This window comes from Eublepharis macularius, chromosome 16 (assembly GCF_028583425.1).
Source record: "Eublepharis macularius isolate TG4126 chromosome 16, MPM_Emac_v1.0, whole genome shotgun sequence".
Classification (NCBI taxonomy): domain Eukaryota; kingdom Metazoa; phylum Chordata; class Lepidosauria; order Squamata; family Eublepharidae; genus Eublepharis; species Eublepharis macularius.
In genome coordinates, this window is record NC_072805.1 from 12,278,835 (window position 1) to 12,295,556 (window position 16,722).

Here is a 16,722-nt window from a genome sequence, read left to right on the forward strand (position 1 = left end):
ATCAATGAATTTCATTGAACTCATCTTGGTTGGAAACAAGTTTGTGTTTAACTCAGGGTATCACAGAATCCCACAATTATTTATTTTTATACTGTCCACCTGAAAGCATTCAGATGTGCCCTTAAAACGTGTGTGCCTGTGTTGCCTGTCTGTCAGACAGCACACTGGCCACAACAAATGGTTATTTATTTATTGAGAAAGACGTTATGTTGCCTCTCCAGGGAACTGTCTTAGTAGGCTTTCAGAATAAAACCTAATAAAAACATGAAACAATAATAGTGCATTAAAATTTAGCATTAAAACCCGCACTGGCATAAAAGCAGAGAGCAACTTAAAATGAATAACCATCTTCAGAGTAGGACACAATCCAAAGATGGTGTTCAGAGATCAGCCTCTTTAACACCATCTTAATTAAAAACCTTAATTAAAAACCTGGGTCAACAGAAACATTTCCCCATGCCCCAGACTTTTCCCCCTCCTGGGATGAAACATTAGGATCTTGTCCACCAATATGGGTGTGTGATTCTGAGACCACATTTTATCCTCCCACGACAACAGAAACATTTTGGCCTGGCACCTAAAAGAGAGTAAAACGGGTGCCAGGTGAGGCTCCAAGGGGAGGGCATTCCATAGGCAGGTTGCCAAAATCCCCGACTTGGATTGCCGGATCGGAACTGGCAGGCTGCACAATATAATAGGGGAGGAGGCGGTCCTTTAAGTATGGTGACCCGAAACTTTAAAGCTCTTTCAATTGTCTCTGGAAACAAATGGGCAGCCTCCTTTGGCACGGGAATGATACAGTTCTCTCCGCTGACAGAAGCCGGGCTGCTGTATTTTGGATCCATTGATGTTTTCAGGCCAAGGCCCTTGATGGAATCCAAAAAACTCCTTTAAAAAAAGACACTGAGCTCCCTTGAAGTATCTGCTGTAAAAAATATCCCAGTGTATAGAAAGGCACATTTTTTTAAATGTCCCACCTTACCACTACAGATTTCCCACCCCCACCCCGTGAGTCCTCACGGCTTGCGTCTTCTTCTCACTGAAGGCCCACTCACATTGTTGGGAAATCTTGTTTCCTGTAGGAGGATCTGCTGCCTGTTCCGCCTTTTCAGATCTTCCTCCTTCTCGGACCGAATATTATTCTATAAAGTTCAAGAAAAGACCATTAAAATGGGAGGATGCAAATCATACAGCTAGGTTTAACATCAGATACTGTTAAATTCTGATCGAGCTTACTGGAAAGTCACCAACAGAGGTTTGATAGCAGCAGCAGCTATTAAAGGTTTGTGCCATACTCAGCAATATGCCACCCCTCCAGCTAAGTAAGAGAGCACTTGTGTATATATATATATGTTCATGGCTTAAGCATACTCTTCTCCCCTACAGTTTCTACTCCCACCATCAACATTATTCATAGTAAGTCCATAACCTGTAAAAATATTCAAAAAGCGTGATCGCAAATAACTTAAAAGATCAAGACCATACATTCCTTGCGATTTCACGAGAAGGCAAGGGTCTCTGGAAAAGTCAATAATGCTAGGAACAGTGGAAGGCAGTAGAAAAAGAGGAAGACCGCAAAAGAGATGGCTTGACTGAATAAACGAAGCCACATCCTTCTATTTGCAGGATCTGAGCATGTATGTTAAGTTTAGGATGTTTGGGAGGTCTTCCATTCATAGGGTCTTCATAGGTTATAAAGAAGTACCTTTTTGGGAAGCTCATTCTTTTGAACACTTGGTTCCTCAAAGCACAGGAGTTTGCGGGGGAGGAGCATCACTTCAGGAAGCCTTTCCACGGTGCTTTCTGGCTTCCAATCTCTCCTGCCCTAAAAACATTTAAATATGGAAGTTTAGCTTCTGATAAAAACCAACAGAGAATTATTGATGTTACATCGGTGCTATAAAACAGGCTAATTTTTCAACCGGTGCGTCTTTTAGAGTTCTTCTCAGTAGCCTAGGAATTAAAGACCTTTTATTAAATGGGGCTTAGGAGTAGTCACGGGAAAGGGGGTGTCCTTCCTTTCTCCAGCCCTGTCCTCTCCCCTGCTCCATCTCTTTTTCCCTGACCTCCTTTCACATCTGCTCCCCCCTCCTGATTTTCCGTACCTTCACCTTTTCCAGCCCATTCTCCTTCTGTCCACCCCCACCTCCATTCTCTCTCCTTTATCTACCTCCCCACCTCCTTCAGCTGCAAAGTGGAATAAATGACAACTGATATTTCACAAGATAATCTTGCGAGATCTTAGCAGTCGCTTTAGATTGCCCAAGGAAACACAGACAGGAGAATTTGGTCATCATGACTTTTTGTGTTTATTTTATCCCCCTCTCTCCCTAATTTTTTAATCCATATATGGGTGCAGGGCCATGACTAAATGATTTTTCTTTGAGGGAGGAGAAATGGGTTTAAATTGCTAAATATAGCCACTGATTTCCTCTTGAACTGTACAGGAATGCACTTTATGGAAGTCAAGAGATTAAACGTTTAAAGAATTACTTATATAATCTGAAGGATTTCATGACGGAAATTTTGATACTATGCATGTGTGTATATGCCATTAAGTCGCAACGGCAAAGGCCTAAATCTTAAAGTCAATCTGAAATTATAACGTTAAAACTCACTCTTTTTTGTTCAGCTGGACCGCTTTCAGAGCATGTCTTCTTTGGATTTTTTAAAGATTTAAGCTGAAGCATTAGGCGGTTTATTGTTTTTTCAAATTCTGCTTTTTCTTCCTAAAGATTATTAAGAGCTTGTTTTTAACTGAATATGTCGTTAAACATACACACACAAAACATATATATGAAAATAAACAAATACACAAGGCTAATTTTTGCACTTAAAACACTTCAGATCGAAGGCACATGGTGTTATAGACACCGATTCAGAAAGGGCTTTTTTAACCCTTGGCTTATAACAACATCTGTTCTCACTTGGAAAATATTTACATTTGAGTGGCAACCAAATTTGGCAGTTTATGGAAACTTAAAGTAGAATTATGATCACTGTTTGAAAATCTAGATCACTGCTAATTATGAACATAACAATAGTTAAGTCAATATTTCATTTATTTATGTTATTTATGGTCCTCCATTCTCATCGAGACACAAGGTGGACTATACAGTGTAAATAAATGCAATCAATGCCTGGGATGTCCAATAAATGGTACAATAGGCTAAAAATTCCAGGAATTTGAAACAAGAAACATAATTTCAAATACAAAGATGAACCATTGCTGAAACAAAACATAATGATTTGATGCTGGAATTTTCCAGTAGGAGCTTAGCTACATCAACAGACAGTGCCCAGTAGCATAGTATACAGTCCCTGGCCCTTCATCAAAGCATCTTTCTAAGCCATTTCTCACAGCACAGCCCTGTTACCTGAGTAAAAAAAGCTGTCCTGAATAATTCACTTTTGCCCAGCTTGCAAAAAGCCAAGACAGTGGAAGCTCTCCTGACCTCTTCAGGCAAGCCATTGCACAAGGTGGGGCCACCACAGAGAAGGTGTACGTACAGGCAGCAGCTGATTTTGCCGTTTGCAGGGCTGTATCTGCAGAAGGCCCTCTGCAGATGAGCCAAGCTGCCATGGCGGAGCATGGGGAGAGAGGCGGTCCTGCACATACGCGGGGCCGAAGCCATGAAAGGCTTTCTAATTCATAGCCAAAACCTTGAATGGAGCCCCGTAACTGAGGAGTAGTCAATGGAGTGGCTGCCGAGTGGGAGTCATGCGCATGCTCCACCTAGCTCCTGACAACAACCGAGCCGCAGCATTCTTCAGCAACTGGAGTCTCTGAGCTGACTTTGAGAGGAGATCCATGTAGAGTGTGTTACAGTAGTCTAGCCTCAATGTGACCAGATCAGCCTCATGAGTGCATGCTTCTACCCATCCGTTCCCAAGGGGCTCATGTTCAGAAACTCTCATTTCCTTTTAGCTAGTATTCATTCCCTCTTTACTTTTTTATCTTGTAACTTTGAGTCCTTGTCTGCATTTTACTCTGGAGCGGGGGCTGTAGTAAACAGAGTTGTTTCTTAGAGATCTTTGCACTGATTCTTCTTGCACCCCTGACTGCAAAGCCAGGGCTACCGCTTGTTGAGGCAGTTGTCCCCCTGGCCCAAGGAGAGATGCCTAAGGGGGGGGGGGAAACATCCAGGGGCGGTGGCGGGCAAGAGGAAGCTGCAGCACCCTACCTCGCAAGGTCAATGGGAGAGACGATACAGCATGCACCTTCTCAACCACAGCTTCCCCGGCGGAGGCAGCATACCAGAGGGAGAAAGCCTCCCTGGCCAGGGGAGATGGACAGCGAACATTTAGGAAAGAGTTGCACTGGACAGAGGCCAAGGAAATACATTTTCACCACCTTGATAAATCCAAAGGAATACCTTAAACTGTTCTTCTTTGGAACGGAGCTCCTTGTCCTTTTCTTTCAGCTGCTGTTGGAGCCGCTCTACAAGGAGTTCTGCTCGGGCAAGCCGGTCCATCAAATGACCCACAGAACCCTGAAGATAGGAGAGTTATTGGATTGGAGTCAAGAAAAATGCAACACAAGCTCATCTAGTTTTGGAACAGAACATTTTCTACATGTCAATATACACACGAGAACTGTGCAGAAGTCTTTATGGATTCCTTAAAAACAAGGGCCCCACCCCAGCCATTTCTGAAACAGGAATGGATACCACCCACACCTCAAGACAAGATGGGTGCTTGAGGGCTTTGCCTAACCTTATTTCCCTCTGACATTCCAACATCCTCATTCCCACAGAGCACGCCCTAGCTAAAAGCCTGTCCCACAATCAAGGACCAACAATCAGCCCTGATAAGTTTAGCCACTTCCTTGGAACACCTAATCATGATTCTAAATTCAATCTCCCACCCTGGAGAAACCCAATCAAAAGTACAGTTTCTTAGTGAGGCACTGGGAGCTAGCAAGCTACCTCTTTCTCATGTCCCAGTAGCAACAATCAAGGTCCATCCCAGGAGTTGACCTTTAAAGTCCTTTGTCTTACCAGGCTGCACTCACTCTCCAGCCGAAGGGGCTATTTTCCCTATAAAAATACTGGCTCTGCCCCAGCCAAATTGTGCAGTATGGTGCACGCCTGTTACTGTTCCCTCAGAGAGACCCTCGGATCCTCTCCAGGCCAACTATGCAGGCCCTCTTACTCCATGGACCTCTTCTCCTCTGATGGTAACTATACCCCAAATCCCACACTCTATTCCAAACTTTGGCTAATTTCCTAGGACTCTTTTGTGCTTGTGTAAACTGTTTAATTTGCCGTGTGTGTGTGTGCGTGAAGGTTTCCTCTTAAATAAAACTTTAATTTGAAGAACAGCCATGTCTCGTCAGTTTCCTTGGGAAGGAACCCCGTAAAAATTGGTGGAGGATCCCGCTCATTTCCCCTCTCGCATAGCCTTCTCCTTGCCGCTAATTTACCCCCAAAATCGTTAGGAGACCACTTCCGGTAACACCCTCTCCATGGTCAAGCATATATAGACCAGTTATATTGGGAACATTAAGTCATCAAACATTTGAGAATTATTTGATTGTGAATTACAATGTATACAATGAAAGCAGAAGTCAAAGCCTTTTTACAGTACTTACCCCAGATTTAGGGGCTGAATAACCATCAGCTCTTGACTTGTACATAGCCTGCGGAGGAGTATAAGGAATTTTAGTACTAGCTACATTTATTTCACACATTTTAAGCTACATTTTAAAATAAGCGTATAAAGGAATTTATAACAAGGCAATAAAACATCACCCCCTTATCCCACACCGGCTCAAAGTGCCAAGGGGGTGGCAACGTATGACTTACCATTCGTGGCTGTCGTACGGCTAAGTGTGTTGGGTTGGGGAAAGCAACGGTGAACTACCCTGCAAAAACTTCACTGCGAGACTCTGTGATCTCCCTCGACGCGCTATAGGGCAGAAAGGCCTGGAGGGGCACGATCTGCGGAGCAGCCGAGGGTCGGGCGCGACTGTGTGGCTTGGAATAAAACATCAAGAATAATTAAACGTTAGTGAAACAGTAAAAGCTAAAAGCCGAAGACTAAGGATCAGGTCAACAGTTCAGATCCCACAGTATCCAACCCGTTACCCCATAAGACCCACAAAGCAGAGGGACAGAGGGAAGTTCTCCCCCCTGATGTGGCCCCAGCCGCTGGCATTCAGAGGGCACGACCTCTGAACACGGGTGTACATTTAGCCGCGCCTTTGACTTGGCAATTCACATTTCTTTAAGGTGTGAGAAACTGTCAAGATGGGCATTTCAATGAATGGATGTGGGAAATGGGGGAAACTGTGATACTTTCGGCAGTTGAGGAAGACCCATGAGTGTACTCACGGGGAGCAAATGGAAGTGTGACTGTGCGAGCGAGTGCAAGTGAAGTTGGAGGGGGCACATGAAATGAGGTTCACTCGAGCATGCCTAAGTACTTTGTAACGTGAAGAGAGCCTGCTAGTCTCAGGTTACAGAGGGGAACTCAAGAGCGATCCCTGAGACATGCAGACACGACTCTTAGGGATTTCCTTCTCCATCCTGTCTTCACCTTCTCCGTCTTGCAGCCACAGAGGCAGGACATGCATCCTGCATCTCTCGGCATCCGTCGCAGGTGGCTCAGCCAGATCCCCTCCCCCCAAGCTCTGAGTTTCGGTGTCTGAACAGAAAGTGAACTTGCTGGTTGTTTTCTCGTGGGGCAGCCCATTTCCAGCCCCCCGGTAGGGGCTCTCCATGGTCTTTCCCAACTCTGCTACCAGAGGCCCTTTCTGCCAGAGGTGTGCAGGGCTGCATCAAGCCTTTTCTCCATGCTGCCCATGCCTTCCTCCTGCCCCCCATGCTCTGGGTGGCTGCATAGCCACACCCCCAGATGCCACATCCCAGAGCAGCATAGAGAAGAGTCTCGGGGAATCTTCCTCCTCCTCCTCCTCCTCCTCCATCTCCCTCACGTGCACACACACTCTCTCTCCATCTTGCCACCCCAGAATAGAACCCAAATAGGAGGTCTTCTCATTAGTTGGGGGAATTAAGTTAAAGAAACACATTGAGTGGTGGGTAACTGGGATTCTCCATCTATGTTTATCGGGATTATTCCTTAGAGAAGTCTCAGATAAATCAGGCAGGTGTTCAACCGGAAAGGTTTTTTATTTACAGAGAAGTAAAAAGGGCAAACATACAAAAGCCACACAAAGCACGCATACCAGGCTAACTAAAAATCAAGGAGGAAAGGGGGAGGGCAATAATTACGAGTCTTGAAGATAGGGCTCCAAGGAGACAGCAGCAAAAAGGCCAGCATTTCATGGACCAGTGTTTCACGGATCCAGAGCCCACACACACAGCACATGGCCCAGTTAGAGGGCGAAAAGCTCTGTGGGACAAGCTGTCCTCTTTGCCCCAAGAAGAATGGCTTGATGGCTTTCTCCGGAGGTGGACATTGGGCAGTTAGCATGGTTTTAAATAGGTTCGCAGCATTTTTTAAGGATTTGACTCTCTTGTTTCACTTTCAGCCTCGTTCTAACTATTCCTCTCATTTTTCTAACATTACCTCTTTTGAAATCAAATGGGATTTGAGGGGTAAATTTCCATTGACAGGAATCACTGAATTTAATAGATCAAGATGGGTAGCCGTATTAGTCTATCTGTAGCAGACAGAAATGAGCTGTGGCTCACGGAACCTCATACCTTACCACAAATGTTGTTAGTTTTATAGGTGCTACTGGACTCTTGCTCTTTTCTACAAGAGTTCACTGGTCCCAATTCCTACAACAATCTCAAGTCCTAGGCCTCACTCAGAACCAAGTTTGACTCACTCCCTTCTGGTTGGCTCTGTGATCAACCATTCCAGGGCAGAGTCCTTTATGATGTGAAGCAATCTCATTGCTACGGCATGAATAGAGTACGTGTTTACCGAGCCAACATCAAAGTAGCTGACGTCACCCAGGATCTCAGCATCATTGGCTTCAGCCCCCTCCCAGCTCTAGATCAGCCTCAAAGGTTTGATGAGGTAGGTGATAGTACCCCCACACCCTTTCAAGTAACTCCTAGGGCCCAGAATCTCCACCCACACTGACTCTGTGGGGGAGTTCATCCCCCCAAACATTTTGGCTGCTTCCATTTCCCCATTCCACCATGTTTCTGAGACACCCACCCTGTCGAAATTGTCATTTAGCGCCCAGCTCGGAGGCTTCCAGCATTGGCATACAGCATCGGCACACAGACACCCATCATGTGCTCCCCTCTCCACCATCCTGTGCCCCCCTGGCCCCTCTCTTTCCACACACGGCTCTGCTTTGCCATCCTTCTCTCCACCCCCTGCCCCAGTTCTCCTGTCCTCCTTCCCAGGTCGTCTTTTTGGAATGGATTGCCCTGCACTGGTGGATCCATCACCTTTTCCTCAAGGATTAGTTTAGAAGTGGCTCTACCACCTTCAGGGCGTTATGTCCGAGCAGCCTGGTTCCCTTTTGGTTCAAGTGAAGCTCATCGTTCTTGTACTGCTTCCATATCTCCCATCAGCTTCTCCAGGTCAGCATCCCCAGCCTCAGGGGAGCCACCAACCCACACCCACAGTTTCTGTCCAATGGGCAGAGAACCAGACATGTAGACCTCTCTGCAAAACATGGGAGAGCCCCAGCAACCCTCCTATCCTTCCCCTTGGTTTTTCACAAGTGTTTAAGGTAGAAATTGGGTGCTTACCTGTATCTGGATGTCAAGCTTAAGAAGTTGGACCACCACTATCACCACACCACTGTCACAAAGCCACTCCAGCACTGTCACAAAGCCACTCCACCACTGTCACAAAGCCACTCCACCACTGCCACAAAGCCGCTCCACCACACTGCTCTTTAACACACTGCTCAAACCACTCCACTCTCTCCACTCCGCTCAAACCACTCCACTCTCTCCACTCCGCTCAAACCACTCCACTCTCTCCACTCCGCTCAAACCACTCCACTCTCTCCACTCCGCTCAAACCACTCCACTCTCTCCACTCCGCTCAAACCACTCCACTCTCTCCACTCCGCTCAAACCACTCCACTCTCTCCACTCCGCTCTCCCCACATCACTCACACACCAAACCATACTCACCACACCACACTCATCATAAGACTTCACAATGGCGCACCTTGCTCAGCCCAGGGCCTCACAATGGCCCACCTCAGTCAGCGCTGGGGCAGAGCGACCCACACTTTCTTGAATGTTTAAGATACTCAGGTTAATGCCAATAACCCTCAGTTATACCTGAGAGCCGAACTGTCTGGCACCTAGAGCTGGTACAGAACACTGCAGTCAGAATGAATTAAAAACAGATGGCACATCCAGGCCATGGTGGATTTATGCTGTTATCATTAAGAGGTGTTCTGCTCCAGCCACAGCACACAAGCACACTGTAACGGCAGCCATAAATGTGGTGTTTTGTATTGTATATTGAGAGTAACAGCTCTTTATTATGATAAACATCTTTATTGAAAACTGGAAGAAGACTAGACATGGGAGTGAACAGAAAAAAAACAGACATGGTGTTCGTTGTTCGTTGCCATCCATGAACAACAAACAATGAACATTGACAAACATGATCCTGTCATGTACATGTTCGTTGTTGGTTGTTCATGAGGGCCATCATGTGCTCCCCTCTCCACCATCCTGTGCCACCCTGGCCCCTCTCTTTCCACACACGGCTCTGCTTTGCCATCCTTCTCTCCACCCCCTGCCCCAGTTCTCCTGTCCTCCTTCCCAGATCGTCTTTTTGAAATGGATTGCCCTGCACTGGTGGATCCATCATCTTTTCCTCTAGGATTAGTTTAGAGTTGCTTGTCTGCAGAGCGCAACACCCTGCAGGGGACGTAATGAAAGAGGCGGTCCCGCAGGTATGCCGGTCCCACTCCGTGAAGGCCTTTAAACACCAAGGTTAACACCTTGAACTGGATCCAGGACTCCACTGGGAGCCAGTGCAGCCGGCACAGCACAGGATGAATGCACGCTCGGATTGGTGTTCCAGTAAGGACCAGTTGTAACTTCCGGGTCAAGCCCAAGGGCAGCTCAGCATAGAGAGCTTGGAGGTGACCGTTGCATGGATTACTATGGCCAGGTCCCAGTTGCCTGCCCGGTTGAATATGAGAAAAGGCAGACCTGGCAACGGTAAGATGGATTGTCCAGAGTAAGTCAAATGCAGCAGCCACCAGGATGGAGCTGAGGGACCTCTTCAGGCCGGCCATTCCTGCCCTCCTGCCCTCTTCAGGCAGGCCATTCCACATGGTGGGGGCTGAGACAGAGACTGCCCGTATATGAATGGCTGTTGATCTTGCCCTTTCGCAGGGGGGCGCTTGAAGAAGGCCCTGCTTAGGTGAGTGAAGCTGCCATGGTGGAGCACATGGGGAGAGGCAGACAGGAGGGACCGAGGAGGCCACGAAGGGCTTTGCATGTGACAGCCAAAATCTTGCACTGAGCTGGTAATCTACGGGGAACTGGTGCCTGCCTGGCACCGTGGCAAGAGCTCCCGGGTGACTGAGGAACAGGAGTAGCATGCCTACTCAGCCTCCCTCCTGATAGTCATTGAGCTGCGATGCCATACCCCACCCGGAGCTGACTTTGAGGAAGGGCCTGTGTAGAGGGCATTACACAGCTGTCTCATCGAGATGTTGCTGTGGTGTGGATCCGGGGAGCCAGATCGGCTGCGTTAAGGTAGGGGGCCATCTGGGCTAAAGGAAGTTATTTTATTTATTTTATTTATTTTATCGTATTTATATTCCGCCCTCCCCGCAAGCAGGCTCAGGGCGGATAGCAACATTAAAACATTTAAAACATTTCATTAAACATTAAACATAAAACATTAAAAGCACTATATAAAGATATTGAAAACAGCAGCACTCTTTTCTTGGTGGCGGCAACATCGTTGATTACAGAAAGTGCAACAGTGCAGTCGAGCAAGGCAGCAGCTTCAGAGCAGTGGTGGGCAGCTCCCATAGGGAGGGGAGTAGATGTTGTATCCTCCAGCCAGTGGAGGCCCAGCCTCAGCCATACGCCTGGCGGAACAAGGCCCGGCGGAAAGATGGTAGATCCTGCCAGGCCCTGGTCTCGGTAGACAGCGTTCCACCAGGTAGGAGCCAGGACTGAGAAAGCTCTTGCTCTAGTCGAGGCCAGGCGGGCCTCCTTGGAGCCAGGGACTGATAGCAATGTCTTTTCTCCTGATTGGAGGGTCCTCTGGGGAATATACGGGGAGAGACGGTCCCTCAGGCACGCTGGCCCCAGTCCGCACAGGGCCTTATAAGTCAATACCAAAACCTTGAACCTGATCCGATACTCCACTGGCAACCAATGCAGCTCACGCAATATTGGTGTAATATGCACCCTATTTGGTGTTTTCATAATGATGCCCGCCGCTGCATTTTGCACCAGCTGTAATCTTCGGGTCAGGCACAAGGGTAGGCCCGCGTAGAGCGAGTTACAGTCATCCAACCTAGAGATGACCATTGCCTGGATCACTGTAGTTAAGTCACAGGTAGACAGGTAAGGGACAAGTTGTCTGGTCTGCCGCAGGTGGAAAAAAGAAGACCTGAAAAAAGAAGTTGGGGGAAAGGGTTTTCTATGGCTCCATTAATTTACGTCTCTACCAGCAGCACCAGATGAGGACAACCGCTTGGTTTTTAACCAAGTCTACCAGGTGCCTTTGAACCCCCTTGAAAGTGGGAAGCACAAAGTCCTTCAAGATCTCATCCTTCCCATCCTCACAGAGGTTGGACCGTAGAGCAGGACTTCTCTGGAAACTGTAGTTATGGCACCGACACAATGCAAGAGATCCATTTCAGGGTTTGAGTGAAGGACCAATCCCCGTATCTCAGAAATGGTCTTTTGTTTCATTTTCCACTCGACCCCTGGGTATGACCCCCACATAGGAATGTAATCTGCTTCTGGAGAGGAAACCAGCACTGATTATTAATGGAGAGAGGAAGTTTAGAGTATCTTTTTGATTTGTGTGCTGGAAGAAACTGCGTTCTCTTGGTAGTCTGCATGGTTTTATAGCCAAGACAGGCAAGGACCCAGTGCGCAAGCAGTGGCCTTCAGAGATGTCAGGATCCCGTCAATATCCATTACTGTAACTGGGTGGAAATGGTCCGTAAGCAGCCCAGATGATCTATTAAGCAAGTCTTCCACCTATCACTGCCTATCACTGTAGGTCTTCCAATGGGCCTTCCAGCAGGCTCAATGCTTCTCCACAAGCCTTGTTGCATCTTGGGCACCCAAAAGCAAAAGAAGCAATCAAACATCAGCTCTGGGGTCAGGCCCTACAATCAGATAGGGCACAGATACAGAAATACCCAACAGTTCTGCAGCATGCTTATGCAGCTGACAGGTCTCATGGGCTCTCTGGTGTTTGCATGCACAGCTCCTTGACGCTCTCAGCTGGATGAATGAACTGCTTCCATTTGAAAAGCACTGAATTTAAGTTGGTCACTGATGATGTCAAAGTGCAGTTTCTTTGCCAACAGAGAGCCAAAACTGAAAATACTGGCTGGAACTAGAGTGGTGCTCCCTGCTAGAGTGGTCAGATCCAGTGAAAAGAACACCTCAGACCTCCATAAGAGGAGCCTGTCAGCTGTTGGGGGGGGAGGGCAGGGATTGTCTCTTCGTAATCTCTAGAGCATAAAAGTGATTTTCAGCTCAAGGCACACGACTTATTGGGCTGTTTGTTTCAATGGTTTCTATCTCACCTTTCCACTGTTTAGGTCTTCAAGATGCTTGGTAAATATATCTCAACAAAGTGATTTTCAGTCCCAGCAGAGTGAGCTTCCACCCTCTCTGGTCCTTAGCACTCTGCCAGAAGGTGGCCATGGAGGAGCCAGAGCACCTGGTTTTGTCCTCCGGAGATACTCCTTGAGGCCATCTCTGTTCTTCCCACAGCTGGACTCTTCACAAGAAGGGGTGGGCGAATTTGTCCTCCTTCCCTGAGATCCTACTCCTCCCAGTTAATTCAGATAACACCAACATGTAACAAGCTATGTCTACCACCTCGAATCTTTAGAGCAGATTCCTAAGTCAGGAAAGAGCAATGGAAAGAAGGCACTTAATAAATGTACAATTGATATGAGGAAAATAAATCTAAAGAGAGCTGCGAAAGAGAGTTTCCCAGTCAGCATCACCAAAACATATAACCCACAGTATATATTTTATTCTGACTCTGAGTCCAAGGGTGGTAATGATGTTAAAAAGCCACGGTTGTAGAAGGTTCAGCCACCTGTGGATGACATAGCAGCAGTTACAAATGTCTCCGTTGCTCTTAAGCGCTTTCATGAGTCCAGCTGGCTTTGTAGAAGTGGGACCCTTCCTCTTTTTCCTCAGCCGTCAGAGATCCTCCTTCAGGGAAGAGCCCCTCACACATATACAGTCTTGGGCGGGGAAGGGGGGCTAACAAGCCCAGGAATCTTCCTCCCTCTCAGCCCCTTCCTGATGTCACTGAGAGCCAAGCCACAAGTGACGCCTGACACAGGTTGGACGCTTGTCAGCTTCCCTCAAGTTTTGACGGGAAATGTAGGCATCCTGGTCTTGCAGCTGTAATGGAGAGCCAGGCTGTAAAACCAGGGCGCTTACATTTCCCATCAAAACTTGAGGGAAGCTGACAAGTGTCCAACCTGTGTAAAGTGTCACTTGTAGCTTGGCTCTGAGCCTGCTGGTTGTTTATAAGCATCTTGAATGTTCTTGGCCATGTGGGTTGCCTGAGAGGAAAATCTTGCTGTAGAGCAGGGGTGTACGAGTGTACTTTCTGCGTGCTCCCAGTGCTGACGCGTGAACATCACCTCCGTGCCAGCCACAGCAGGGCCCCATCATCGTGCCAGCCACAGGAGTGCCCCATGCTTTGCATAGGGCCAATTCTTTGAAAATCAGCCCCAAGCAAATGGCAGGAGCGCTCGTGTGGCTGGCACAATGGCGTCACTTCTGGAAATGACATTTTTGTGTTTGCCAGTAGCTTTTGCACCACATTTGTGCTCGGGGTGCCTCCTGGTGGTCGGCAGGTGGGCAAACTACTGAGAGGCTGCCTGCCACCTGCGGGCACCTGGGATCTGTGTGCTGGAGCAATGTCTTTTTGAATCTGCACAGCCAATCAGATCTCCAATGGTCAATCAGAAGCCCTTCTGGGCAAAAACCCCACTGGGCCCCACTTGGCGGGTACCAGGAAAGGTGTAATTGGGTGTTAAGGCATCCACAGGCACCATGTTGGGAACCTCTGCTATAGAGAGAAAGCTACGCTAGGCTGCCATTCTTTCCCGTCATTCATTATTGAATTAATTAAAAATGCGAAGGCGAGAGATAGGCGCTCAAATGCTGGAAGAGGTAAGCAGGCAGCAACCATTCAGTTAACTAAAATGATACTACTTTAAAAGCAAACCTGACAACAAAGAATGGTGAGCCATTGCTGTAGGAGGAAAGGGCAGACTTTCAGGAAAAGAAAAAGAAGAGTCCTGTGGTACCTCAAAGTCTAACACAATTTTTTCCAAGCAAGCTTTTGTGAGTCAGAGTTCATTCCATCAGATGCATGAAGTGTTCATCTGTTAGGCAGATATATTTATACTAACAGCTGCAAACAACAGAAAGGTAGAGGGGGGGATGTTAACCAGGTCAGCTTAAAACAATCCAAAGAAAAACTAAGCTGCTTATAAAACTGCACTCCTCCCAAAGATGCACAGCAAATTAGGATTAAGATAAACTCAGATCTAGTTCATGAAAGTGCAAGGCAAAACATGAGAAGCAGATCCAGCTAAGCCTTTTATATAGTAGTAAAGGTGTAAAGCAGTAAAGCTACCTTTACCTTTACTATATAAAAGGCTAAGTGTATTTAAGACAACTCACTTCCTACCCTCGTATGCCTCCAGAGGGCGCTGCTATGGAGGGAAGCCTAGAAGAGGAGGCTGTCCCTCCGCGAGTGTGCTGCAGCAAGAAGTCCAGGCTGGGATCAGGTGTGGAGCAAGGGGTAATGCCGCCCTCTACTTTCACCCTCCTGGGATCAGGAGCAGAGCAGGCGGCAATGCCCATCCCCGGCTGGATATTAGGGAGAACTTTTTCACGGTCAGAGTAGTTCAAGAGTGGAATCGGCTGCCTAGGGAGGTGGTGAGCTCCCCCTCACTGGCAGTTTGCAAGAAGAGGCTGGGTGAATCTTTGTCAGAGATGCTTTAGGCTGATGCTGCTCTGGGCAGGGGGTTGGACTAGATGGTCTGCATGGCCCCTTCCAACTCTATGATTCTATGATTCTATTCACAGGACGACTTCCTGTCTGTGTTGTTAAGATGTACTGGAGCCAAGCTTAGCAGACAGAGGGCTTGTCCGCAACATCAGGTACAGAAAATGGAGTGAAATTCTTCCCTTCACTTGGCAGGACCCAACATGGGACTGAGTGGCACCTGTTGGCCCGTCTGCTTTGGCAAGGATTGTTCTGCACCCAGCCTCCATGTGGCTTTCTCAGCAATCTCAACTGTAGCATAATCAAAATTCACAGCTGAAATTCTCCTTTAGTTTTTTTGTCTGGCTGCTTGCTAAGATTCCTGCCCGCCTCTGTCTCTGGACTAGCTGAACACTCAAGATTCAATTGTGGCATCCATGATGGGAGGATAAGAATGACTGCTCGAAACAGATCACAATTTATAACATTTGTAATTTATTTAATTCATTAATGCTCACTAACTTGTGCTCTCTGTGACCGGAGGAACCTGAAAAATAAATCATGATGTAGGCTCCAGAAACTTAATTAAAGGATTCCATGTTTGGGCCATTAGCGGAGTCTATTGTTTGGCATAGGAAGCGTGATTATAGGTAGTTGTGAGATGGTTCTGCTGGCTGGTATGCGTACGGGAGAGAAAATAATAAATCATACACTTAGCTTTATATTTGAAAAAGAAATGAGAGTTCTTTATTGTAGGAACTCCATACTCTGATAGGAAAGGAGGAGAGACAGATCCTAACTACCTATCTAGTCTAAGGACGGACATGGATGGCAGGACAAGGCCTGCATCCATGCTGCCACGATGGAGGGAGAAGAAGGAGAGAGGTGTTGCCTGGAGCAATGCCAGGAAGAGAAGAAGTGAGAGGGAGGAAGTCAGGAGAAGGAAGTCCTGAGGATAGCAATCTACTTATCAAAGGACAGTCAGAGCAGTAAACAGCAAACTGTAAACAGAGTGCCCTGATCTATCTTTCTAACTTGCCCTCTGAAACCTGAGGAAAGGGACAGTGCTAAATCTTCCTCTTCCAACATCCCCTCTCACTGTCGCTTGGATCAGTCTATGAGATTCAGCTTGTCTTGCAGATTCTGAAAGCGAAGTTTTAGTAGCGGCTTGGTTAGGGTATCGGCAATCATCTCTCTGGATGGACAGTCAATCTTCTTCACGATGCCTTTCTGTTGTAGTTCTTTCACAACATGATACTTCGGATCTTGTACAACAGTGGATGTTTTCTCTCTGTGAGAGCTTGATTCAACTTTGATTTTCTTCATAGATCGTCACAGGTTATGAGATCTGCATTCCAGGATCTCCTAGTAGTATCTTTAGCCATGTTATCTCGTGGCAACATAGTCCAGCAGAGATCTATTCAGCTTCTGTTGAAGATTGAGCGACCATGTTTTGCTTCTTGCTTGTCCAACTTATCATTCCATTTCCACAGAAGAAAGTATGTCCACTGGTAGATAATCAGGTATTCAAGTCTTCTCTGTAGTTAGCGTCTGTGTACACAATTAGTTCAGATGTGCTGTTAGCTG